The 27,184-nt window shown below is 38.8% G+C and overlaps 1 long non-coding RNA gene across 1 annotated transcript; it reads right to left on the bottom strand.

The window, feature by feature from the left end:
• Positions 1-16,594: 16,594 nt before the first annotated feature.
• Positions 16,595-18,298, bottom strand: LOC107836443 (uncharacterized). Its single transcript, XR_001662340.1, has 2 exons — positions 18,189-18,298; positions 16,595-17,961 (listed from the first exon to the last, which is right to left on the bottom strand). It is a non-coding gene; the product is annotated as an uncharacterized LOC107836443 (long non-coding RNA).
• Positions 18,299-27,184: the final 8,886 nt, after the last annotated feature.

The raw sequence follows: 27,184 nt of genomic DNA, 5'->3' as shown, positions 1-27,184 counted from the left end.
TGCTGCCTAGATATTTATCTTTTTTTAAATTCACTTACCACTGACTTATACTGTAGCTCAATCATGAAGAGTCGTAGCTAAATGAAAATGAACTGAAAAAATCCACAACAAATTTAGTAGTCTTGTTGTAATGAAATATTTCTGTTTTGGTTGCTTTGTTTTAGACCCCGGCCAACTGTTTGGGAAAGACTTAGCTCATTAGCTGCTAAATACTCTACTATATTAACATGCCAGTTGCTAATTGTGTCTGTCTGCTTTTTGGTGCTAGGCAGGTTGGGCTCACTGGATTTTCACAGTTTGCTTCTCCAAAGAGAGTCACTTTCTGTGAACATTATCAGAGCCCCTTCAGAGATGTAATGAATCTTTCAAACTGAAACTACTGTATAAGTCCTGCAATTTTGCTGAATTTTCTGTCACTTTAAACAAATGTTTAAATCTTCAAATTGCATTTTGTGTTATTGTGAAGTTATTTCTTTTTGTAGAAAATAATCAGACAGTTGCCTTTCTAGATCAGGGCCGCCCAACCCCAGTCCTCTAGAACTGCTATCCCATAACCTTTTGGTGCATCCCTTCTCCCACACACATCACCAGATCCTGGTTTAAGACAAACAATACAGTGCACATGCAGGGATAGTCGGGAAGCGAACCTAAATATGCAGAAGGCCAATTTACGGACAATTTACTTTGGACAAAAATGAGCAAATGTAATCCCTCTTGGCATAAGGGTGAAGAGTTTACAGCAACATCATTGGCACAAATGCATTTACAGCTGCATTTGGATTTTTTGCTACGTGCAGTTTATGTGGAATAGTAAGTTTTTTTTTTTTTTTTTTTTTTTTTGAGAGAAAGTGTTTACTTCCAGCCCTTCTGGAACATGTCCGAAAAAATGTAGGGGTGTACCGTCAGTGTGAACAGAACTAGGGTGTTTTCCTTTGACTCACTTATTCCAAAGCTCAGCAAACTGTTTTATCTACTCTTATTCTGCTGAGCCTTTCCAACGAGTGAAACTGCAACTCTAACTAAACCCCCATGTCTTTCTTTTGTCTTAATCTTCCTTTCCCCCCCTGTTACTGCTATGGACTAACAGAACACAAACACACAAAAAGTAAAACCACACTAATACCAGCATATTTTCTCTGGTGACAGAGGACACTTCAAGCAGTGGTCCAACTGTCCAAGTCTCACCGCTCCAATTCGGCTTATGCCAGGCTCTGCACCACTGCAGTATTGACCTGCCTGACTGTCTTTAAATGAATAAAACAGACAGAGCTCCAAACACTTACATTGCACAAAAACTTTTTGACTTTCAAGTCTGTGCCCCAAGGCTGTACTTTTCAGGGATTCACTCTGCGGGGTTTGACTTTGCTTTTGTTTGAATGTATTTGTGCATTTTAAAGAAGCAGAAAAGACTTTCCTACCAATGTGGCAGGAGGGGTCCTAAGTTATGGAATGACTTGCCTTTGCAGGTTAGAGAGGCCCCTTCACTATCCACTTTTAAAGCTCGCCTTAAAACCCATCCATTTTACTTGGCTTTCAACTCCAGTGGGATCTAGTTTTAAATTGTATGTTTGTTTTTAAACTGCAAGAGTTTTTTTTTTTTTTTTTTTTTTAATTGTTATGTTTTTATTGGGCAGCACTGTATCAGGTGTGGTTGTTTTAAAGTGCTTTATAAATAAAGTTGGGATGGTAAGGTATATGGTGGGCTTACATCGACGGTCAGCAACCAATTTAAGTCGCACGGTTCGCTTGTTCTTGGTGCAACATACCACTAAACTGTGCGGGCCATCTTATGCATTGTCCGTTCATATATTATAGGCTAGTAAAATGGGCAGATGTGAAAACTGATCTAAGCAGAGAATATTTTTGTATTTGCTTCAGGGGCATCTAGTTGCTGTTTTGATCACGGACAGCTGCAAAACTCAAGAGCATGCTTTAAATGATTTTTTCTAGAAGTAATCTGATGCAGTTTGTGTTACTTCTTTTGAAAAAAGAGAAGCACTCAATTTCCATTTGCATCACAATTCCCACCTATGGTCATTAGAGATCCGTTGTGATTGGAAAAAAAACAACAACATTATGAATACAAGCTGCAGAATTGGCTTTCCAACCAAAGGATGAGAAACTCTGGGTTAAACGAGTCTGTAATGTTTGGCTATCTGGCCGTCTGATAAGAATGCCTCCAGGGCATAGAAGGTTCCTTTGGAGGTTTTTCTGGGCATGGCCCCGCTGGATTGTAGGATGGCTAGATTTTCATGCTGGACCTGTTACCAGAGCTATCCTCTCTCTGCTAAGTACAAGAGAACATAAATTGTCTGTCAGAAAGGGGAAAACAAAACATGAGGTTTCAGCTTGACTGCCATCTCGCCCTCTGTTAAAGGAAGTCCAATCTTCACTGGCATTAGCTTTTCTGTTTTCTAGCTAATGAAAAAAAAATAAACATCTCCCTCTATTTTCTTCTAAGTACTGGATCGTCATGTTTTCAGTAAGCACTCAGATATTCTGGCTCCCCATCATTTCACTCTGGGCAGAGGGCCTACAATCAGCTCTTGTGTGCCGGAGAACTGAGCGGCTGCCCGCAGTTTAATTTTCAGGGTTTGCTTCAGAGTGAGTCACCAAAAATAAGCAAGGAAGGAATCGGGCTCTGAATATCCACCTGAATATTTGCGAAACTGCAGCAGTTGCAATAATTCAACATAAGGTTGTCAGTTGATTTAATGTTAAAACAAACAGTCTTGCTTAATACACTTTCAAATGAAATATCCTTTTCTCTGACAGTGGGTATTTTCAAAACTCTCCCCTTTGTGTCATTCTGATTCAGTAAAGTGAAAAGCAAAGCAAAAATCCCTTTATTGATTCATCCGCTACCTGCTTTCATTTCTCATGGAACAAGAAAGATTGAAATGGTAGACGTGGCAGAGTCCCTGTGGATTAAAAGCAGCACTGAGCTCTGCAATCATTACAAATCTTTTTATACGCCCAAGGAAATTAGTCCCATATGAATGGAACTTTTTCACTCCGTTATCAACAGCACTTCATTTTTTTTTTCTTGTTTATTCCAAATCTCACTTCATCTTCAACCCTTGTGTACTTTTAATTGTGTTTTTATCACTGCTTGAGGTATTAATCATTTTAATGGAAACATTTTTTTTTTAAAAAATCTTGGTAAAACATGCAACAGCTTTGCCTTAATGGGCATATACTGATGTTATCCTGTCAATTAGTTCTAGAAATTAAATATTTCATCAGCGTGAGAGCAAGTTGAAATTTATTGTTCCAGTTAATGCTGGGTTGGTTTCTGTTGTGACTTCTGAAAAACTAGATCGTGTACATTGTAATTAAGACGTTTATTTTACCTCAACAGTATTTCTGTATACAATTTTCAACTCCAAACTGCAGAAATGTAATTTTGTCAAATTCATATCCACCCCTTTTCTCCAGAAATAAAGAAACCTAAATATTCACAGCTGGTGGGTAGATTCATCAGCTCATATAAGTTAAACAAAAAGTGATCCCGAAAAATCAGAGCCGAATGCAAACTGATTGTGACTACTCTGCATACTCGTGGTTTTGTTGTGAATACTCAACAAGGCAGAAAAACTTGCTGAATTAATAAGCACAAACGCCAGACTCTAAATGCTGATTAGAAGAACCAGCAATCCAATCTACAGATTTGTATGCTACTCATGTTATTGTCACTCCTTTTTTCCCCCTGTACTGTTGAAATACCACACCATCAGCGCTTCCCCTGGCTCTTTAAGTCAGTTCCTGGTTCAGGTCATGACTGCAGTGCTAACCTGAGAAACTTCACTTCATCCATGTGATTTCACTGCAGAATCAACCCATTTATTCTGACTATAATCTTACATGTCTCTGCCAGTTCCAGTCACCCTGGGATCTACAGACACCCTACACCCCTGCTGGTAAAACCTGTGAAACAATTACAGTTGCGTACAAATATTATTCCTTCCCAAATTATCCAACCTTGACTCAAGACTGTCTTCCTGTTGTGTAAGTTGTTTCTCCCAGTTGTATAAATGTAACTCTAATCTTACAATAAACATTTTCTTAACCTTGCTTGCTGGCTTTACACGTGTTTGGGTCAGAAAGGAACCATTCAGCCAGACACATGTACAGTAATCCTTAGAGTGCCTTCACACCAGGATAACCCAGGGAGCTTGGTTTGGATAGATGGAGATTACAGGACAATTTCGTACTTTCATTTGATTTGGCTCCCATTTGTGCTGCACCTTTGAAAGCAGACAAAGCCACCTGGACAACATCCCAGAGCCATCTCAACAAGCTGCCCGGTATGAGCAGTAGGCGAAGAAATGAGCTATCCAGCATGACGCTCTGTATACATGATGTGACTGCAGCAAGACAGAAAAAAAGCAGATGTTAAAACATGCTGCTCTCATTACACAGTCACAGAGTGAATTAAAAGATCACATCTGTATCCTCAATATCCACAAGGTCTGTTGTGCAGTCCACTGGATATGAGCACCAGCCCCCCCATCACCCTGCAAAGACAATTTGGGGATGGATGGATCCATCTGTGAGCTTTCAAATCTGCCCAAACGAAGCTGAATGTCTGAAGAAACAAAGCCTGGTCTGCTCAATGTGACCCAAACAGCTCTAGTATGAAAGTTGTCTTAGTAATCTCACATTGAACTAAATATGCACAAGGTCTGCTGTATTTCAGGCTTGGGAGTAACTTGAAGTGCCAAAAAAAGGTATTAAATGCTTCAAGGCACAATACAGAAAACAATCATTAAGTCATGACAGTTCAGTAGGATTCACTGCCTGAAGCGTCACAAATAGAACATAATGTTTTATAAAGACAACATTTTCAAAATATCAAGGATATGAACAACGTAAAGATCTCAAAGACGACCAGAACGGTAATAACACGCTTCTTTTATTCCATCATACTGAAAACCAACTGAGAGCACTTGAATCATTCTCAAACATGAGTTCTGTAGCCTCCTAAACAAAGTCTTTGAACAGCGTTCGTGAGGTTGTGGGCGTTGTTTTAGCAGCAGGTCAATAAACTGGAAGGCTCTTGACAGTTGCAGTAAAAAAAAACATTATTTTCACCCAGAAATGTAATGATTCCTAAATCCTTGCCTGAAGTTTGTTTTTAGCAGATATCATGTATTCAAAAATCAATAAATCAGTTGTGCACTCTTCATTGCAGAAATAGACAAGAGTGCTGTAATGCACCTCAGTGAACTCAACTGGGCAGAAAATGTGAGCTCTAAACCAGTGATGCCTCTAATTGAAGATGGATGCACTTGGCAGTAACTCAGACCTTAATATAACCTACATTTCAAAACTATACAAATATTTAAGTTGTTTTTATGATTATTTAAATAAATGATGCCGTCATTATGTTGTCAATGTGCTAAATTAATGAAAATTATCTTGGCACATTTTTTTATGTGGGTCAAATCTTTTGAGTAAATAATTAACCAAGTATCCACAATTAAATGATTAAAAACCAACTCCATATGTGTGTTTTCTGGCTAGCCAGTCTTGAGTGCTTGGACCATGAGGTCAGCAAGATTATAGTTCATTTATAAACTACCCAGGACTTTATTCAGTTTGAGAGTCTAAAAGTAAATGGACATTATGAAACAACGGCTGAGACGAGGATTTTAACATGAAAATCTCACTTTTTGACATGCTGAAAACCATAGATTTGTCTTGATAAAAGAAGTGGAATAGTTATTAGTTCCCACTGCTGCTGCAAGTTGGATAAGTAAGATTTCGGCTTTATTATCGTTTTAACCTGTAAATTTGTGAAGCTATTAGAGATTGTATTGGTAGGTACCTTTTATGGATAGGTAAACCTTGCTTGTACCAGGTTGGGCCACCTTTTGCTTTCAGAGCTGCCTTGATTTTTCAAATCCTTAATATAAATGAACAAGGTGTTGGAAACATTCCCCTGAGATTTTGATTACCGATTGTGTCATCCAGATTTTTCAACTGCACATCCATGATGTAAATCTCCCATTACATATTCCAGTGGTTCTGCGCCTAATATTTAGGTAGGATTGGATGGTTTAACGATACTCAATTGGTAATAAGGAGCCTACAGTGTGCAAAGAAAAATATCTCCCACACAAGCTACAACACTACCATCAGCCAGAACCGTTGAAACAAGGCCAGATGGATCCAGCCTTTAATATAGTTTACACCAAATTCTGACCTTGCCATCTGAATCTCAGCTAATGATGAAATTCATTTCGATTTGAACAGAAAACATTTTTCATTTTTTTCAATTGTTTTCTGGACATTTTTTTTTCCAATCTTGGACACATTCTGGCCTTGGTTTTCTGTTCTTAGCAGACAGGCGGCACACATTTGTCTCCTGCTGCTGTAGTCCATCTGTTTTAAGGGTCAGCATTTAGAGATAATAATCCACATTCCTCTAAAGCTATTTATGTCTTTATATAATCTCAAACAAGCCTACCCATTCCCCTCTGAGCTTCGACTTTAACAAGGTATTGTTGTCCACACAGCTGCCATTCACTGGTTATTTTCTCTCTGACCATTCTCCGTAAACCTAAGAGATTTGTGAAAATCCCAGTGGATCAGCAGCTGCTGAAATACTCAGTCCAACCTGTCTAGTACCAAAAATCATACAATGTACAAAGTCACGCAGATCCCCAATTCTTCCTCATCATGTCTAAATGCCAAAATGCATCCGAGTTATCATCATGTGGTAGGCTAATAAAATGAACGATGAGACTGAAAACTAGTTTACATAAAAGAAAAACATGAGTATTTTATGTTTTGTTTTTAACCAATTACTTGACATTAATCCCCACCTGATCTTGTAGAGGGTATGGTTTGTTGAGCAGGCAAGATGAATAAACTAGAGATGGTCATAACCTCCACATTATATCCAAAGATTTCTGCACAGGATCGCTTCATGCCAGCCTAATTTAAACAAAAGTGTTTTTATTAAACCATATTAAACAGTAACAATACTTTGCACTTCACTTTGAAGTGCAAAGTGAAGTTCACACAGCAGGCAAATGTGATCCAAATCGCATTTTTTTTTTGCTCCCATGTAACCAAATTTCATGTCATGGTTTTATATACATTGCTGGCTAGATGCACAACTTTTAGAGGAGTAAACAGACAATATAGCCGCCCCGCCAAGGATTTGCAATTTACAGATTGATAAATTTATAAAAATACATTTTATATTATGCATTGTCATTTGTTATCTCATCAAAAAAAAATAATAATGGTGTGTAATGTAATGAAATGCAACTGTAGCAGTGCTTGCTGCTCAAATTTTGTTGTGGAAATGTGAAATTTTGGTAAAGGAGCAGAGGGGGGCCTAGTAACACATCACATGAACAGACGTTGTGCTAAACACAAAGAATGCCAACTTTTGTCATTGCTTTTGCACCCTCTCTAGCAAAAGCGACACCTATGTGTCACATATGGTACATATCCCCACTTTTTGCACCACTAATTCTGACCCACATGCACAAACATTCCCAGGAGGCTAAACAGAGTTTTGAAAGATTTATTTAGAAAAGTGAAAGGTTGCTGAAGCAGGAAGCTGGAGACTTGGACAACAGGTGCACTGAGGAGATGGAGAAGAGAGCAACAAAATGTAAAAGCTGAGGAGCAATGATGGTGAGAAACTAAGGACTGATGACGATGATGGTAGGATGATGGACAAAAGGGAGAGATGAGTGGAATGGAGGTTGTTGGCTGAGCGATGACTGTCAGATGGAGCGATGAATCTTAGAGCTGTGAGAACCGAGAGGCCTGAAGACATTGGAGACTTGGAACGAGGAACACAGAGGTAAGCTAGAGATTTGAACAGAATTACAAAGTGAAATTCTGGAGGGTGTACAGGTGGTTTGCCAGAGGATGAAGATGACTAAGAGGAGTGTAGAGGATGCCAGATGTAAGAAGAGTCCAATAGGTATTGTTGGAGTGAGGAAATCTAGGTGATCTCAAAAAAATTCAGTCACAAGGAAGAGAAAATGTTTAAAAGGGGAAAAAAAAAAACAAAAAAAAAAACAAGGAAAGAAGTCAGAGCTGGTTGCAGGCACAGAGAAGATAAGGAGACACAGATGGCTTGGGTTGCTGCACAGGTTCACACTCAGGCAAAGAGTGTCTGGCATCCAGCTCTACTTATCCTCCTGCTGATGATCTTAATGAGGACCTGCAGCAACCGTCCTCCAGTGGAGAACCAACAGCTCCAGGTCTCTGCTACGTCTGTTCTGGTGGAAGAACAGAACACCGCACAACAACCCCATTCCGGTCTGAACAGCCCGATTCTGGTCTTTCCACCATCAAAAAATTCCGATTTGTGATTCTCAATGAATATGCAGCCATTATAGTCAATGAAAACATTTATAATGTCTGCATATCCATCAAAATTAGAGCCGATCCCATTTTTGCCAGACACGGAGATGAGTCAATTTTCAACAAGGAAGTGCACAGGCAATTGGAAAAGATTAATTTTGGAATTTGAGAACTAGACTTTTGACGCCACTCATTCTTTTTGTCACCAGCTTCAGAACAAGCAGAGGAAAGATACATTGTTCACACCTGGTGAGTGAAATTGTTAAATATAGCAAAATTCTACATTTTTTTCTTGATTTTGAAAAGCAAAACTGTCTTTCTGATCGTCAAGAACAGCGAATGGGTTTACAGTGAAGCGAAGACGCATGAAGTGTAAATCAGGGTGATCGGAAATGACTCCACTCCTCTAACAAAAGTGCACAGCAAAAACAAACAGGAAAAAAAGTAAACCCGGGGTTAATCTTTAAGTTAATACAATTATGGTGCTCTTGCCATACTGGGGAAAACAGAGTGGATTGGGTGTTAGTAACATCACCTGGTAATGATTGATCAATTAGCAGGAGCAGAATGAAATCTGCACTTTATCAAAAAGGTTCCACAAGAAAATGGAAAAACTAAAGTTTTCACTTTACACTCTTCTTTCTCTCTGGTGCAGAGCCAAAGTGCTGCCCCTTCCTGGGTGATCCTGGTAGCTACTATAGGGAAGTTAATGGGCCTTGTCAGTCTCTTCTGCTTTCCTTTAGCCGCTTCTATAAACCCATCCTGCACCCATCCCTGCTTCTGAGGCCCACTCTTTTCCCTGATCGGGTCGCACGTACCCCCAGGACACACACCGCTGGGCCTCTTGACTCCCTTCATTTCATGCCCTTTCACTCCGCAGGCCACAAATCTTTTTCATTCTTTCGCCATCTTTCCCTTTGTACGTTATCTCAACCTGCTTGATGTATATTGTGCCATTTTGTGGTGCCCAAGATGTCAATGTTTGTCTACCGGCGCTTTGTTTTTTATAATCTCCTCCTCCAGCTCCTCCTTTTACATCACTTTTCTCTTTTGCTGCGTTTCTTTTTTTTCCCTCATTCATCATTACTTTCCCCCCCATTCTTCCCTGCATAATCCTTCTTTCTTTCTTTCTTTCCAAAACCTCTAATGTGCTTTATTGGTGTGTGCGCTGTGCTATTCGCTGCCAACACATTCCTCATGGTTGAGGTGTAGCGCCGCATTCAAATATAATGTAGAATCCGTCATGCAGAAACATTACAGGACATAAATATTTATTCTCCACTCTTCGCTGCTGCTGCCTCCATCTTCATCCATCCCTTCCCTTCCCCTCTCCTTCTGTCTATCTCTCTCCCTTCTCTTCCTGTTTTTCTTCGACTGCTTTGGTTCCAACCTGCTCTGGGTGAGGTCCAAGCTGTGCTCACCCGCTGAGGAAAAAGCCCTTGTTTATCAAAGAAAAACACTTCTGAAAAATTGATCTGCCATATCAAAGACCTCGCTTCTTTATGAAAAAAAATAAATCCATTTCTGTGGTGCAAGCCAGACCAAACAACCATAAAGCCGATATGTCCCCAGGGGAATGGATGAAACGGTGCATTTTAGAGGTAAGAAATGATAAAAACCAAAAAAAAAAAAAAAAGCCATCTTTTTTGCATAGTAATATTTAGCATATCTATGCCAATTATCTCTTCATTTTCACTGTGGTCTTTAAAGAAAGACACCCTCTAGGGTGGATCTTAAAAACATAAATTGTGTTGCTTAACAATAAGACAAAATCAGGCCCCTTGATTACATTTTGCCCACAAGGTTCAGCGTTTCATAAAGAAAAACATTTCATCTCAACGGCTTAGTCAACATCTGCACTCAGTTAATTTTCTCATTAAGCCAAAACCCCCAACACAAAGCAACCTTAACAATTAACACAATCCCAGCAGCAAAAGGCTTTGTGGCAGAAGAAATTATAACCTTTTCCATGCCGTTTTCATATCGACCCTTTATGATCTTGTTCTTTGATTCTACCGTTCTGAAAGCCAATTTCTTTCTTTCTACTACCATATTTGTAAAAGCGGAAAGTTTGAATTAAAATCTCTATTTTGTTTACAGCTTATACTTAAACTCCTCACTTAATGGGGATCTTGTTTTAAATGATAGCGAGTCATTTTTGTAGCTGCAGGTAATTGTTCACGATTCCCATTCTGCAAAGTAGAAAAGCAAAATGTTCTAAGACCATGACTAAAAAGTAAGCTTAAAGTAATGTACATCTTTGTACTTGAACTATTGGGATGTTTTTATAGGCACTCAGAGCCCTGACTTGATTTGATTGAGAATCTGTTGAGAAAGCGAAATATTGGAGTGATGGCAAAAAAGGTTTCTAACCTTTAACACCTGCAACTCATCGGCAAAGATAAATTGTCAAAATAGTAGTAAAAACCTACAAAAAATGCTGGTCAGCAATTATAAGAGGGCTTGTGTTAATGTAAAAAAAAAAAAAAAAATTATTATTGTCAGCATAAATCATTTTTGGCGTGCCGCTTTTGATGTTTTTGTTTTTTTCAAAATTGATATTGACAAAAAGCATTTTATAGCAATGTTTGGACCTTCAGGGCACATTGCTTTTCTTTTGACCGAAAACAGCCCTCTGACCTTTGGCTGTATGAAATGCTGTAATTCTGTCAACTTCACATTAAATCTACTGGCTGACAATGTAAGCAGTCATGACTGGGCGTGGAGTGACAGGGAAGCATTACCCAGAAGGAAGAAAACCCAGCAAAGTAGAGAGCTGGTTCGAACAACTGTCTAGATTTCTGAATCAGCACTAAGACGAGCCAGACAGTGCATCAATCATAGCAGCAGTTGTGTCAGCCTTTTCCTCCTTTCCGTGTAACTCTCTGCTGGATCAGTGCAAGTTGGACAGTACAAATAAATCAGCGAGGCAATAAAGGCTGAATAGCAATGGCATTTAGGGTCGTACAGGATTTCACATTTTGAGTGAACAAGCAAATGATGAAGCTTGTTAGTTTGATGAGAGATGGAGTTGCGACTTGACTGTCTGTGTGTGCTGGTACATCTATGGTTCTCGCATGTGAGTGACTGGTTTTCTCTCCTAAAACCAAGCTTAGCAGAGCTTTCATCTGGCAAACACATCCAAGTCTCATCTATGTCAACACAATGTATGAGCACACACGTGTCAAGGTATTTATGAGGTTGTCCCATGCAGGTTTTCAAGAGTACCAAGATTGAGAAGGTTTTTGCTCCGTTGCGTCCCATGTTTACCCCTGCATTTCTCTTCCACCTGTCCTTGTTACATGACTGCAGCCTGTAGCTAGCACCACCTACAAGCCTGCCGTAATTAAAGTGTTTGATCTCCTTTCCTTCCCCGCCGAGACACACATTTCCAGACTAGCAAACACCACACTATTGCCACCGTGATCAATGACTGAAGGAGAGGCGAGAGCCACAAACTGACAGTGCAAAGATTGAAGAAGGAGATGCAGGGGTAGAAAGCAGCACAGCAAGGTGTGGAGGAAGAGGAGAAGGTTAGTTAAGATGAAGAGTGAAGGGGGACAGGGGTGAAGTGAGAGTTGATGAGGTAAGTTGAGGAATGCAGAAGCTCGGCCTTGGACTGCACATCTCAGGAAAAAAAAAATAACATTAAATTCTCATTACTGGTAAATGAAATGCAAGAGACTGCATTTCAGAGAGAGAAGTGTTTTACGCATCTCCCCAAATAGGAGAACAATTCATTTGCTATATAAACTCGATTCCCAGACAAATCAAATGTTGTATAAGGAAAATCACATTTTAATTAAAGAAGCGCCTGAGCAGTATTGTGCAAAAAGCGAACAAATTATGTAGAACAGAAAGCACTGCAGTCATATGTACTGCAATTTTTACTTGCATTAGTCAGTGGGAAAAAAAAAAAAAAAAGCTCAGCATGATGTACAGGCTTGAGCAACAGAAATAAAGGTTAGCCAGGTGAAATAAATTAAAAAAAATGTTCTGGAGAATCATGTTACCCTGGTGGAACATAAAATTGATTTTCTGAGCTACACTTACTCAGCCACATCTCCAACGAAATGATCTTGTGACGTCCACACGAGGCTCACATATGCACACTGACAAACATAATGCAAACAATGATGGCACAAAGCTGGGATGCACCTGAACATGTGGGTGTAAGGAGTAACAGCAACAGGCAAAAGCAAGCTTATCACCATGTAGAATAAAATATGACATGTCAGGTACAGGAGGAAAATAAATATGCGACTGCACATATTGGAACAAAATGCTATTTTGCACTCCGATTTGGTATGGAAACTAATTTGTTAAATTTAAATAGCTACACACAAGGCAGTGTTCAAACATATCAGCCAGACATTTCATTTGGGTTTCTCACTGCGAGTCACATTTGGTTTCTGCTCTCCCAAACAGAAACAGTGGGAGTAAAAAGAAGCACGGCATGGCCACAGAGTGGAAAGTCCAATCATAGCTTCAAAAGATGATACGGAGGTGACGGTTTTCAAGCCACAGGTGATGCAGAGGAAAAGAATAAAAATGACAGGAGAAGGAGAAATATCAGTGTTACCAATGCTGTTTGGCTGAGAGAAAACTGAACTGAGCAAAACTGCCCCAGAAATGTCACATTATGCACTTTTAACACTTCTAAAACGCTTTAGCACAGTTTCCCCCCCTTAAGCCCATTTCCTGTTCAAAACTTGAAGTTCTGTTTTCAGTTAGCAGATTGCAAACTGAAACACTGAAATTAGTTAAGTAGCATGCATCAAATCCAAACCAGAAGATTGTTATATGTCCAATATAGGAATAGTTTTAACTATGTAACTTGTTTCAGTACATCTGGAATGATGGTGTTTTCCTTTGATTTGTTTATTTGTATTCTGTTACCTATATTGGTCTGATGTGGTTCATTTCATTTATTAAAATTATTCATTAAGATTGCACTGACAGACTGAGTCAATGCAACAATTCACTATAGCATACTTTACATTGTTTTCTGTTAGTGGACCTTTTCTCACCTACATACACAAACTAATAGTATTTGTTTTAAGCATCTGGTGTTTTATTTATTTGTTCAACGAAGTGAATGGAGGTGCGCAAATTGCTAAAATAATCAGATGGCATTGGCCATGCCTAAAAAAAATCTCAAAATTAGTTCAAATAAGTTCACCTACACACAAATCGGCCAAATAATCTTAATCATTTCAAGATGTTAAAAAAAAGGCATTTACAAAGCAGCCAATAGAAGCACCATTTACTCTCCTTTGCCTGTTAAACCAGACAGTTTCAAACATCTTTAGAGGGAGTCTCAAGTGTTCATGGATTTTAGTTATCCCTGGGTGACTTTGGTCCCTAAACCCTGTTAATACCAGGGGTTCACTACACTTGAGAGGCTGATTAATCATAAATAGTTTATCTGCATTTATACAGCTTTCCTAATGTTTGCTTGTTTACATCCTTTAGCTAAAAACATTTTACAGAGAGGCTGCAAATGGTTAAAATGATCTTAATGTAAAAAAAAGCATGAATAAGAAGAAGGGTGCAAATAAATAAATATTCATCAGCAATTGGAGAAAAAATATTCAACACCAACATTACAAAAACAGAGTTTCTCCAAAACTGATGTAAAGACAAAATGTAAGCTGGTCAGGGAGGCTGCAAAGAGCCTGACGGTAAAGTTGAAGGTGTTGCTGCAATATCTGGTAAGTACTGGTTGTGTTCTACATGTGAAAACCATTCTTCAGTATTCAACATCTGAACAAAGTGGTAAGGATACCAAAAAAATAATTTCCAATAATAAGCATGAGCTGGCTAAAATCCCCCCCAAAGTATCCTGAGGAAAACTTTCATGGTCTGATGAAACCAAAATTATGCTTGGCACAAAATAGCACAGCACCAAGTCCTCCATGAAACTAAACAGGATTTTATCAATGAAACCCATATGGACATAGGAGGATAGAGATCTGCAGCAACATAAAGCTTCCTACATAATTAAAGTGGAAGTTGCTAGACTAAGAAAAGAGCAACATGAAAAAAAAAAAGCTTTTTTCCTATAAAGTTAGATTTTTTTCAGCTATTCTGTTTTTTTAATGATGCAAGAACAAGCTGTGGTCTGTTCATGTTCTACAGTTTAAAATAATCTTTCAGTTTGAAGTTCAAAATAAACATTTCCACTTCATGAACTTCAGTTCATGCATGTCACTGCCCACATGTGCTGTAAATCTCAAATGACTTGCATTAATTACAGGACTGCCAACTCCAACAACCTTAAGGCATAGATTTTTTTTTTTTTTGAAGAAAGCTTCTGTTAACTTACCACTAACAGACAAGTAGTGAGGCTGTAAGTTTGCAGAAGAGTAAATCCTCAGACGGGATGAAATCCATCAGCTTGTCCGAAACTTGTTAGTTGCTAAAACACTGAGTTTTATACAGCTCTTATAATGTTTAGGACAAAATGTCTTCAACAAACATCTTCCTTTTGCTGAGGATGCTTTTACTTAACTAGATGTTTGCTGAGGTACTAATCCGCATTATCTTGCTACCTTTTTGTTTCAACATTATTCATTGTATTATGCTTCCCAATGTCCTTTTTCAGCAGTTACAGTTAATTATGTACGGATTAAAAAAAAGTGTCATAAACCTAATGCTTTCATTTGAACATTGTAGTTAGTACCAATTAGTTTTATTGCAGTGTGTTGAGCTGCAATCGGGTCCCTCTTATATGGCTATTGGCTGAGCCTCAGCTGAGTACCCACTAAAAATAAAACGTAATCTGGATTGGATCCAGAATCACACCAGAATCTGGACTTAGACAATCGCTGAGCTGTAGGGTAAAAGAAGCCAGCAGCTGCATCAAACGTCAATCAATGTAGCTTTAGCTAAATTGGGGAGTTCTTCTGACTAAATGTTGTTAATCTCTCCTAAAAGTTGATTCACTTCTCTACAATTTTACAATGACATACATTTCTGCTGGAAACAAGGAAACTATTACTGATAACTCCACAAAACCTTACTTAAAAAAAAAAAAAATCTAAACTGTAAAATTTGTAAGTAGTGTTGTACAAGTGAGACATTATTAGATATGTCAGAAAATGTATTTTTAAGCAGAACTGGAGCTTGAGAATCAGCATTAAGGCAAAGACCCGACCTTAAGTAATAAAGTGCAGTGGACAGATGAATCAAATATGATCAAGAAGAATCTCGAACCAACTGCGAAGCAACGAGGTGCAAATGAATTATGCATGATATCAAGGAGTGCTTGGGCGAGGGAGTCACAGAGTCAAAGCCCAGATTTGAATCTTACTGGAATGCTCTGAATAGATTTGAATCAGGCAGTGCACATAAAAATAAACCTACAATCATGTGCAAGGGAACAATTTTATGCACCATGTTTATGTCAGACTGTTGGATAATCATACAAAACTTCTCCAACTGCATTTGAGACCAAAACAGGAAAAATGTGTAGAAGAAAGTATCAATATTTGATGAAAGACACCATGGTATGTTCTTACTTTTGGATGCACATCCCCTAACAAGATTTAATAGGAAAACTATATTCAGATAAAATTGTTTCATCTGTCTTAAAGTATAAATGCTGGGGCTTTTTGGGTGTTCTAAGGAAGCTCCTTCTGATTCAGCGGCGACTTTGCTTGGAATCCGTGAGACAGAAAATCTTTTCGTTTCTTTCAATGAAAGAAAATAAAATTGATTTATACGTCTCTACAAAGAACACCTATCAATCCTTTGTTATTTTTTTTAAACGCGTGACTTTTATTTTAATGTCTGCAATAAAAAAAAGACAAAATTGACAACAGCTTTCATATTAATGTACCCCAACTTTCAAAGATTAAAAAAAAATATATATATTCTAATCATCAACTGTGAAGCTACGTTGTGAGGCTCCATCTCATAAAATCTGAGCAACTTTTTCTTAAGTTTGTGGTTGTGAAAATATCTGAAAAAATGCAGTGGGGTATGTACCATGTGCTTTAGAGACACAGAAACAAAATTAACTGAAGGCATTTTTCCACTGAAATAACTTTAGTTCCTGAACTGGTTCCGTTTGCACGCTTTCGAACGTTTGTGCTTTGTTGAAAACCAAATCCCATTACTACTACTACCAGTTAGGGAAACGAGGGACTCATCATGTACACTGGCTACGAGACAAGACAGTAGGCTTTATGACCCTGAAGAGGATAAGGCAGCATGCAAGACAATGGGATTTAGAAGAAAAAGAAAAAAGTCAAAATCATACCTTTATTTGATTTTTGCTTTTTTGCTAAAAAAAAAAATAATCTTATTTTCCACTCTTATCCCCAAATCCCCTACCCTGCTGAGGGCCAGCTTTCTTTGACAGTTTACCACTTTTGCAAATAAGCATTCAAGTGTTAAGACAGAATCTGCCATCTTCAGTTTCTTCTAACATGTTGACATAATTACACCTTATTCTTATTTAGTATTTTCACAGTTTGACAAACTGTTTTGGAAGCCGTTTCTAAGAACTGCTGTGTTCTCTGCTGTTCTCTGTGGCAGTCATGTGCATGCTGAACTTCCTCCGTCACAGCATCATCCTCCCCATCTTTGAAGAATGTTTTTCTGTGCATGGGTAGCAAGCTCAAGTCAAGTCTCATTAGTAAAATTAACACTGCATTGCTGTAGGTTATAAATTTAAACCATGTGAATTGAATTGTCTCCGAGGACAAAAAAGTACATAAAATCAAATTTTTCATATTTTTTTTCATCAGGCCTAATTAAACAGATGCATTCACAAATGACCTCTTACATTTTAATATGCTAGAAGAATCAAAATGATTTTTTTAATGATGTGCCTTAAGGGTTAACAGACTTTTAGAAAAGACAATTTCTTTTGTCCAATCAAAGAACATTCATGTTCTAAAGTGAAGCTAAAATGATCGTTATCAGTCCGCTATACCAACTGTGTCACTACAGTCTCTCTACTGCCACCTAGAATGTAGTAAACTCTTAGATTTTGAGACCAACTTTGGATATGCAAAAGCATCGACATCGTTATGTCATGATGCTTATCAAGTCTTGTCATTTGTGACATGAGCTGTGTCAGAGACTTAAATTGTGAAATACCATGACAAACAGGTCTATTCAGCTTCCCAAACTTTGAAAAAAGGCTGTACCAGATCAGGACAATAAAGAAAGGAGAAACATTAATTTTCAAAATAGTAATGCATTTCCTCAAAAGCTAAAAATAGGCCTATAACAAAATAGAGCCTGTACATAGACAAAATTACAGACTACACCAGCTACAAAACATATATTGCACATTACCCCTTCAACAGTAAATGGTATTTTCAAACTCAATAACTAAACAAAAAATATTAATACAATTACAGGAATAAAGCACTGAAAGAAATAAAAAAGAAACATGCAAAATAATCAAATCAACAAAATAGCAAAACAAAACATGAACGTAAATGACAAACAATCTGCATGCAAAGAAAAATGACGAGCAGCAAAATTACTAAAGGACTCAGCTGCCACGTGCCAGGTATCTGCAGGTCAGGCGCGTGCACCCGGAGGCCTCAAGAAGAGGAAGAGAGCCGCGGAAGATTCACGGCCAAGGCCGCAACAACCCGGGATCTAAAGCCAAAATGTAATGTCAGTCATGGCACTAAGCCTAAAACAAGTTGGACATTGAAGTCGCTTAGCCCGTGAAAACCCCGAGCCCACGACTCGTGACTGAGCACACGCACACCCTGCGTAACAGGCGCGAGATCACACAACCTAACCGCGACTCTGAACCAAACACAGGCCCGATTACAAAGAGCCAGTCTAAAAGCCAGACAAATTAAGACCACAAAACTAACCTGGATACGATGGTGGGATTCGCAACGTTTCGAGAAGACGCCCAAACGAGACATTGTGGGAGCTCACAGCACGTGGTCACCACAAGGCCAAGTGGAAATTGTATGCGCACGCACGGTGCGCACCTGGCTTTAAAGACTACGTTGGTGCCACCCACCGCTCATCTTAAAGGTGAACCTGCACCAACATGCCACACGTTTAAAAAGAAATATTCTGGTGTGAAGGACAAAGAAAAACTTTGAGTTTCTAAATAAACTGAACAGAGGTGCTTTTATTTTGATAAGCAACAAGACTCTTTGTAATGATGCAAGTATCTTAACAGGAAGAGAGCAAGATGTCACCAACAAATTAAAAAATGTTTTGTTCTGAAATTAACCCAAATTATTTTATGGAACTTTGAGTTTATTGTCCTTTCACAATGATTTTAGCTCTACTTCCTTTCACTCATGGAATAAGGTTTGATAACAGACTACAGGCCTGAGTCAAGTTTTGAGCCTTCAGACTTGACTTTAGATGTATCCCTGCTCTAAGACTGGAACAAGACTATGTTATCATGTTCAAGTTGACCAGAATTTGAGACAACTGGTTTAAATCAAGTCTGAAGGGATTTTATAATTCAGGTCCAGCTATCATTGAGCTGTGCTTCTACTTCCTTTACAGTGCTGACCAATATTAGTCTGTATACAGAAGCTGAGAAATATCACTGGATATTTTCTTTTTTTTATTGGTATTTTTGAATGCTAAAATCAAGATTGACTTTTTTTTTTAGTTCACCTATTTATCTGTTTTTATTTTAAATAAAAATGTAAGTGTCAACATGGGATTTGCAATTTTCAGCTTATTTAAAAATTTTATTTACGCCATGATTATTCTCATACTATGCAATAAACCTCTTTTGGAAATAACTTTTTCGAAGTAAAAACTCAATGCTGGATGTCTGCAACTACCCTCATCTCCATCCCAGCATCTCCCTCCTTCTCTGTGATGATTTAGTTCAGGGGCTTGTTTGTGGGGAATACCTCTGTTTGAGAAATGTTTTTTGCCGTCCCAGCTATCATGAACTCTTTAAAAAACAAGCTTTCTGCTACAGACTGAAAAACCTGCTGAAATAAAATCAATATACAGTATGTGTTCCTTTAGGTCGTGAATTAAGGTCAGTGGGTTTTTACACAAGAAATAGCCTTGTTTTTTTTTTTTTTTTTTTTTTCCATTAAAGCAGAGGTAAACAGAAAAAAAGACCTACACACTGACCTGCAGGTGGGCTGAACTGAATTTTGGCAGCCTCAAACTGATTTCGTTTGATGTATCTTGCCCTTTTCTTCCTTCTTTGCACACCAAAAAACCCACACACTTGCTGAAAACCCACAGGACAAACAGAGGGCATACGCAGACCTGCTCAGACCCAAGTCATGTACCTGCCTTGTAGATTACCTGACATCTGTCTTCTCCCCCCTATACACACTCACTAACACGCACATACACACACAGCTCTATGTCTCCCCCCCTGCCTCTGCCTTTTTCTCCCTTCTTAAGTCAGACAAGCAGCAATCCCAAGCCCACATTCCCATTCTTTGCAACTCTTTGGCTGGCTGACCTTCGAGCAGCGAGGACAGATCAGAGACAGACAGGGTGGGAAAAGAAGCTGCTATTCATCTTCTGTCGGCGTGCCAGGCCGGCCAAACAAGCTTGGGGAAACAATCCCTAGCTGGGGAGAGCTGCAAGCATCACCAGCCTGAGTGGCACGATCCGTCAAATTACCTGATCTTTCTGGGCTATGGGCTGGCTCCATATTGGGAGGCTGGCTGCAGGCCTGTGATTGAGAGCAGACACGCACACACACACACTCTCACACACCAACCCATAAGTCCGCCGTTGTCACATGGGATCGCAATTTTTTCCATGACATTTATTTTTGGCAAAGTGTTGTCTTTCTGTTTGTAAGGCCTTAATGTGTTTGACCTTGCTTTGCCAGAGAGTCTCTAGAAAACCTCTCTCCTCCACCCTACTTAATGAAAAAAAAATAAAAATCTTTCAGTTTAATTTTTTGGGGATCTGCCAATTCTTTTTGCTTATATCTTTTTTTTACTTATGTAAAAGAAAAACTGTCCTACCTTTCCCACTCTCAATTTTATCACCATCTTTGTGGTTGCATAATGCCAGTAAGCTCTGTAGCTTAAATTTTTCCCTTTACCGCCCTCCTCCTTTCTCCTCTCCCATACTTTTTACTCTTTTTATCTTGGTATTATTTGCTTCTTTTTACAGAAAAAAGTTGCACCTCACTTCAGATTCATCGCTTGCATTTTTTTTCCTTTTTTGATGGTAATCAGTTTTCAAATCAGTGCAGTGTCAAGAAAAGTGTTAGTAAGTTGTGTGGATCTCTCTGCCTTAATCTGCAAGGAGGTGGAATGGTTTTGGTCTGCGCAGAGCGCACTACTTTGCAGTAGATTTATACTGCAAGGAAAACTCAAAAGGCAAGAAGATTTACATTTAAAAAGCAGAGCAACTAAAATAAAAATAATTTTAAAAAAAGTTCAAGCACTAAGGACACAACAAAGGTATAGCATTGTCATGAATGACTTGTAGACTTAGCTCTTCACACTTATAAAAAAACTCCCTGTGCAACATTCAGACATATGCAAGAATGGAAGCAACTATCAACAAAGTTGAAAGTGGCAGGAGAGGATGAGACTGCGCTTAGAATGCAGAACTCGACTATCAATGAATAACACATTGATCAGGCATCCATTATCTAAACCCGCTTATCATTTCAGGATTGCGGGCGGCTCGTGTCTGTCTCCAGCAGTCATTGGGTGAGAAGCAGAGTACATCCTGCACAGGATCCAGAGCCTTCGCAGAGCCGTCCAGTCTGCCACAAATCCATTTTATATTTTCTAGTAAAAGAGGAATGTTTTTATCAAGAAAATGTTCTGCTCTATGATTAGTGTGAAAGATGTCCAGGTTATATTATTTCCTCTGCCACATCATCATTAGATGGAAGTATATATTAGATTTTCAGGGAGCAACTCAAGATACTTTTCTATGTCAGGAAGATGAATTTTAAAATTGCATAACTCATTTGAAAGCCAGTTGGAACAATGTGTTATGTTTCATACTTTGAAGTATGAAATATAAGGTCATTAGGTTTACTGGCATATTGTCCTCTGAAATTCAAAATAACCCTCTTAAATTATTGTCAACTTTCGGTTGTTCAATGCTAGCAGATGACTCTGAAATCAGAAATCATCAAAGACATTTCTACAATTTCTGATGATATCGTTAATAATTTTTTGAATGTCATTGTTGACAGATTTATGTATCTATATGTTTGACGTATTTAATGCTTGTTGGAATCTAAGGTGGTCCTATTGTCAGTAAGGCTGTAGAAATGCTCTTTTATGGTTTCACCAACAGAATAAAGATGAAGCCAAAATGTCTGTTTTGTGTAGAATAATACATCTGATCCCTGACGAGTCTAACTATATACCAGCTTGGATAAAACAAAAAAAGAAAAAACAAATTCTTATTGGCATTTTTCTTTTTTCAAAAAGCTCCGCTTGGTGTCAAGTGATTCATTTTGTATATATTTCCAAGACTATATAGACCTGTCTGCTTTGTTTTACCTTGATAGTCACTTGGAGAAATGGCTGAAGGTCATTATGGTTTACAGGTGTAGAAGCTGCTACTTTACTTCCCCTGCAAGAGAGATGCAGCATAAAAAGAAGGGTAAAGAATGAGACTTTTTTACAAGTTTCCTCCAAGGACCTTATCTTACCACAAACTATTAACTGAGACAAAGAGAAAATGAAAAGCCTGTCTGAGTGATTTTTCTTCATAGAGGAACTCAGTTTATGCCTTGACAGCTGCCGCACAGACGGTGTGTATTGGACTTTGTGGTGGATACCTTTGAAAGGTTAGCGACTTAAGACTTAGTTCTTCAAGAATATTAAACCAGAATCTAAATGTGGTTTGACTTCATAGTTAATTCAATCCCAAGTTCTTTTCACACTGTTCAGGCAGAGACCATCCATACCTCTGACCGACTTAGATCTATAGTAATCTTTTTGCTAAAATGTTTCTGCTCACTGGATGTAACAATAATATTTTGTGAACCAATCAGAGTCCTGACTTGAACCTGGCAGAGAATATGGATAGAGTAAAACATCAGGGTGATGGCAAGGAGCCTTTCCATCCTCAAAGTTTTGGAAGTCATTACCAAAGGCAAATCCTCAAAATATATGTGGAGGCATTCAACAAGGTAGACAGTGATTAAAAAACAGACTAATGTGATGCAGATTAGGATTTTTCCACAAATCATTAAGAAAGACATACATATTTTTTTCAATATACTTACATTCAATGAGATTTGATGATTCTCCCTTTACATCTATCCAATTATTGGCTATACCAGCATACCCTCCTTTCATGGTCACTGGGAGCTTGGTATCTATCTCCAGGGGTCATTAGGCAAGAGGTGGGATACACCTGGACAGGCCACCAGCCCATCACCCTTTACATTAATGTATTATCCTTTTTTAAAGCTTTGTCTCATTTCCTATCAGAGACAAACTTCCTGGTTGAATGAAATTAAATCTGTATCCTCATGTGACTTGAATAATTCCAGCTTAACAATACATGTAACCCTAAATCATTTGGCTTTGAGTCCTTCTGAGACTGTAGGTTCGATTTCCTTTGATTTCAAAGAGGATAATCTATCCCAGGCACCAGTCTTTATGACTTTAAGGCAGCACTATGATGTTAAAAGTTAGCTGGCACCAAGAAGGTCTTTGCATTACCTTGGAAAAGTGTCCAGTGGTGCATCGAGAACACAGTGTGCTCTCCATTATGCTTTGTGGAGCCAGGACAGTTCCCTGCCTGACTGACCTTAAGCAATTACATAAAAAAATACAAAATAACATCAAAGTGGGTCTGTCTTACAGTGGCAGCACAGGAAGCAAAGGAGTGTGATTTTGGCCAGCCCGGTGGCAGCAGGTGCTAAAGAATTTCAAATAGCACAGGATCCACCGTCCAAAAGCAGAGTCGGACATTGTCACGTCCACCTTAGCTGGCAGCACTTTAAGTTATTGTAATCCTGTTGACACACCATCTGCTACACTCATCTCATCCTGCTGCTCTGGCTACTATCAAAAGGATCTCAGCAGACACCAATGAAAAATTGACAATCTCTACACCAATAAATACTGGTCCAAGCTCAGACCTCCTGCTCTGACTAACTGATCCAAACCACCAAGCTGCTTATAAGTGAGATTTTGCTCAGGGAGATTTAGGAAAGGGGTTTTTCAGCCCGCAGTCTAAATATGTACAAGCTGTGTTTGTCCTATTGTGAGAGACATTTTGTGAGCTTAATACCATCTGACAGAACTCACTGAGGTATGTGCACAAAGCTCTGAGTCAAGTTAAAATTCCTCTCATGCACCCGCTTATGCTACTGGTAACCTGATGAAACTACAGATAATGTGCTTCATGTGCATCAGGAAGACTAAAACTGATGGTGGAGCCACACAAAAAAAATCCCATATATGGACAAATTTCTCATATTGTGAGGAAACAATATGAGCATACCTGCAGCATTGTGATGGGATGGAATGGGCACTAAAGGATGCATTAATGATGCCTTTTAACTTAATTTCCCATTTTGACACGAGGAAGCGGTATTCAAAACTAGAAATCACAGAGACTTGTGTGGGAGATGTGACCTAATATGATCCTATCAGCTGAATTGGTGAAGATCTGCAGATGTCTAAATGTTTGTTGTGATGGATTTAGCCACGGAAGATAAATGTGAAACAAATGGACAACCAAATAGAGCTCAGAAAAGAAAACAGCGAGGTGTATCTTTGCTCCCCTTTACGCAGTGGCAATCACAGATTGGGTGATTTTCTTTGAAGGAAAGTCACACTTAGGGACCTTTTGGATTCCCTTCAGTCTGGACTCTAAAGACAGTAATTATTTGACTCCCAGAATCAAACAAAATTATTGGTTTAGGCTAGAGCATTTAGTTGCAGTGGATCATTCACACGAATCTTCACAGGGGCATGTTATCAAACTTAGATGATGAATGCTTAGAAAACAAGGAGCCCGGTTTGCGGATTTATGCTGCCGATGACTGCTATAGACCTGAATCAGCAGGACGGAAGGATCCTTGATGTGTCTGCAATAAATAAACTCTTCCTCTGGTCGGTGTTTTCCCCCTGATAAGACATGACTAACCTTTTGGAAGGGTTTTTCTTCACACTGATATCGCGTGACTGTTCTTTTTCGTTTTTGTAAAGTGAGAACAAACATATTCCTGCAGATGACATGAGACCAAAACAAGAAATTTCCCTGATCACTGGAGCTGTAAAGAGTGCTGTGATCACACACACACACACACACATGCAAATATTCAAATGATTATTAAAAGCAACAAAGCTTTTTGTTATGATTCTCTACAAAGAAACAGAAACACATTTTCTGAAATACCTCCAAGGTCATAAGAAAAACAAACAACACTGGGTTGTTATCATTAACGTGACGCTTTCAAGAGGAGCCGAGAAAATCCCTCTGAGGCTTTTTCTTTGGGAATCAGTTCCAAATTACAGAAGGAGATGCAGGGAATTTGGGAGGTGTATGCATATGAGACCACACCAAAGGAAGTAGAAGAGGATTTTCTTAATCAGAGTCGATTTTCCACCAGTGTCATCTTCAAATACATTATCTCTTTGCTTATTATATAGAGGTCTGAAGCCTCCACAGAGAGTCTTCCTCCAAAGATGAGGTACATTTCCAGCTGGTACTTTGACCAAAATATATAAACAGTGAGAAAATAAGCACTTAACATGATGATGTTTTCTTCAGTAAATATGTTTCTGGTGGGGCTGCCGGCATGAATTTCACACCATAAGTCAATAGCAACCTAGATAATCCAAACACATAAACACATAAAAACAAAAGTCTTTAAATTGTGTTATCTGTAATAAAGGGGAATGACTGGAAATGATTATTAATTTTAAAGCCGTTATTTCTGCTCATTATGATGATTTTCTGCCTAAAACAAATGAAACCATATTTACAACAAAATCATTTCACCAGACCTGTACAAAAAAAAGGCATTCTTAATTCAGACTTTGAGAAAATTATGTTTAATACCTGCTTAAAGGTTGTTTAAAAAGCTATTCGTAATCTCACTGACAATCTCTCATGGTGATGAGGTCTTGGTGGTTGAAAAGCATCCTTGCCATCACCCTGATCTTTAGATTGTTCATATAGAACTGTCATAACGCACACTCTNAGCATTTTCATGTAATACTATAATGCTGTAGATGACTTACTTAATCTCTTCTTACACCCTAAAGGTCTCTTTCAGTCTTTGTCTCTCCCGTGGCCTTCATTCACATCCATCACCGTGAGTGGCCAGTGGCTTGAAACAAGCCTGCCGCCTCATAATGGATGGTTCCGATTAGCCGCCTCTGCGTATATGCTCGACAGATCCACGGCGACTTGAGCACTGTGAGGCCGGTGATTTGTTAGGTCACATCTGATGATACAGTGCGGGGAGGGAAAGATATTAGCAGCCGTTTGGAGTCCCAGGAGATGTATTTTTCCTGCTGACGCCATCATATCTGTAGGGAAATGCGTGCATGCGCGTCTACTGCATCCTCTTAGCCTGTCTGTCTCTTTCAGGCAACTGGTCTTGCACAAATGACCTCCTCCTGGAGTTAAAAATGAGCTTGTGGTTGCACCTTCCATCGATCCGGCATTCCTCCTCCATTTCCTGGCTCTGGCTGTTGGGAAGAATTTCCAATTCCTTTACTCTTCCGCTCACTTTCTTGTAACAATTACAAAAATGGTCCCAGTTCTATTTTCTGCAACTGAAACTGCAACTCAATTTGAGTTAAATGCAAATAGAACAGTTATGGAAAAAAAATAAATAAATAAAAATAAAAATAAAAATAAAAAAAATATATATATAAAAAAAAAATATTTTTTTTTTATATATATATTTTTTTTATTTTTATTTTTATTTTTATTTATTTATTTTTTTTCCATAACTGTTCTATTTGCATTTAACTCAAATTGAGTTGCAGTTTCAGTTGCAGAAAATAGAACTGGGACCATTTTTGTAATTGTTACAAGAAAGTGAGCGGAAGAGTAAAGGAATTGGAAATTCTTCCCAACAGCCAGAGCCAGGAAATGGAGGAGGAATGCCGGATCGATGGATGGTGCAACCCCAAGCTCATTTTTAACTCCAGGAGGAGGTCATTTGTGCAAGACCCGTTGCCTGCAAGAGACAGACAGGCTAAGAGGATGCAGTAGACGCGCATGCACGCATTTCCCTACAGATATGATGGCGTCAGCAGGAAAAATACATCTCCTGGGACTCCAAACGGCTGCTAATATCTTTCCCTCCCCGCACTGTATCATCAGATGTGACCTAACAAATCACCAGCCTCACAGTGCTCAAGTCGCCGTGGATCTGTCGAGCATATACGCAGAGGCGGCTAATCGGAACCATCCATTATGAGGCGGCAGGCTTGTTTCAAGCCACTGGCCACTCACGGTGATGGATGTGAATGAAGGCCATGGGAGAGACAAAGACTGAGAGAGACCTTTAGGGTGTAAGAAGAGATTAAGTAAGTCATCTACAGCATTATAGTATTACATGAAAATGCTTTGATGCATGATCGCAGTACAAGTACATTCCTTTTATTAGGGTCCTACACAAATCCTGGACTAATTTAACTTCTTAAGCCTGGACATGCTCGCAGAGTTTTGTAACAAAATCCTTTTTTTTTTTTTTTGTTGGTCTAATGGGCATACAATACAAAATTTACATAGAATAATTGCAAAGAGTCTCTCATTTAAGATGCAGCCCTCCCCAAGCCCCACAGAAATGTATCTTATTTTCTAATCTGACATTAACAGTAAGTGGCATCTACTTTGCAATCTCAGCCCAGACTGGGTGGTTTAAGATGAAAAGCCAGAATGACAAATCCATGCT

Source organism: Poecilia formosa, unplaced genomic scaffold (assembly GCF_000485575.1).
Source record: "Poecilia formosa unplaced genomic scaffold, Poecilia_formosa-5.1.2 Scaffold59, whole genome shotgun sequence".
Lineage (NCBI taxonomy): Eukaryota > Metazoa > Chordata > Actinopteri > Cyprinodontiformes > Poeciliidae > Poecilia > Poecilia formosa.
Note: the sequence above shows the minus strand (reverse complement) of the source record. Positions and strands in the feature narration are given on the sequence as shown.